This window comes from Frankliniella occidentalis, unplaced genomic scaffold (assembly GCF_000697945.3).
Source record: "Frankliniella occidentalis isolate FOCC.00 unplaced genomic scaffold, Focc_3.1 Scaffold18, whole genome shotgun sequence".
Classification (NCBI taxonomy): domain Eukaryota; kingdom Metazoa; phylum Arthropoda; class Insecta; order Thysanoptera; family Thripidae; genus Frankliniella; species Frankliniella occidentalis.
In genome coordinates this window covers 2,477,184-2,478,434 of record NW_026267148.1, presented here as the reverse complement: position 1 = coordinate 2,478,434, position 1,251 = coordinate 2,477,184, and the positions used below count along the sequence as shown (strand labels likewise).

The following is a 1,251-nucleotide window of genomic DNA, read 5'->3' as shown; positions in this document are numbered from 1 at the left end:
CCCCCTCCCCCCTCTAACCCGCCGGGACGTGCGTGATCAGAAATAATAATTATTACAGCACTGCCGCCCCCACCCCTTCTGCTGCTGCTACTGCACCGTGCGCCGCGCCGTGCTACTGCAGCACTTTTGTTTTTTTCGGGCGCCGCACCCCACCGTCTTCAGTGTCGACGTCACGTGGACCCAGCAGGCGCCCGTTCCAAACGCGCTGGGAATCAGTGCTTCTCCGCTTCCGGCACGTTTTATTGGGCTTTTGGCGGCCGCTCTCGGAAGGGGATGAAACCGTGATCTGTTGAGGTAGGTCGCCGGAACAAGGCACGTCTCTGTCGTAAAGAGACGTGTGTTTGAGTTTTGCTAATGTTGAAGAAAGTACTTGTCGACATTTGGCGTTGTGGTGCATGCATTTCTGCAGAATCCTAGCGTCTTCTGACGAGGAAGTTGAGAATGTGAGACACTTCGGGCTACGCCTCTTGTGTTTTCAAATGTTGTTATTTTGTTTTATTTTTAAACAAAACCCAGAACTAAATGTGTGCAGTCACACAGTATTATGAAAAGTTTGAAATAGTGTTCTGTCGTGCAAGTGCGTCGTGATCACATTATGGTCACTGCCTTATGGGGTCTCCAGCTTCAGCCCCTTAGAAGCCAAGCGCCACCACACTTGACGCCGAGCATCGACCTCGATTAAGAAAAGCTGGTGCTGTTTATTATCGCTTCAATCTGATGCACATGCACAAGGGGGGCTTCCCATCGCCGTCAGTTACTATCTCCTGCGAATGGCGGAGCCAGTTATGTGTATCTAAGAGGGCGTTTTTCTGCTTGCCGTCGCCGATCTGCCGCTGAGCTGAGATCTGACCGATAGGCGCCCCCCGCGTATGGAGAAAACACAAACGGCTACCTCGGCGGCGTCCCCCTGCTCCCTCAGTGTCATCGGAAGTTGTTGCTGACTCGAACACATAGCGCCGCCGTACGCCGCGCCCATGTCGCGCCGCGCCGTGGGTTTTGCTTCGTGTGTCGTCTGCGGCCGCGAGGTGCTCCCGCGCTCCGCGTCGTCGTCGCCGCCCTTCCTTGTCGCACGCAGGGCCGCCCGCGACCGGTGCGCGCGCGGGAGCGAGAGAGACGACGACTGCTGTTTGGGCGTGGACACGGCACGGGGTGCGGTAGGTCAGTTCCGCACACAATGCCGGGCTGTTCAGCGACGCGGGCGCGGGGGTTTGTGCGAACTTTGAGCAGCGGCTGAGTTGAGCGCGCGAGCAC

The 1,251-nt window shown here is 57.2% G+C and overlaps 1 protein-coding gene across 1 annotated transcript in view; it reads left to right on the top strand.

Annotated features, from left to right (window-relative positions):
* Positions 1-27: 27 nt before the first annotated feature.
* The window catches only part of LOC113207552 (single-minded homolog 2), a gene marked incomplete in the record, with an annotated part of 13,515 nt that continues 12,291 nt past the window's right edge, over positions 28-1,251 (top strand). The window contains 1 exon segment of the mRNA XM_052264334.1: positions 28-294.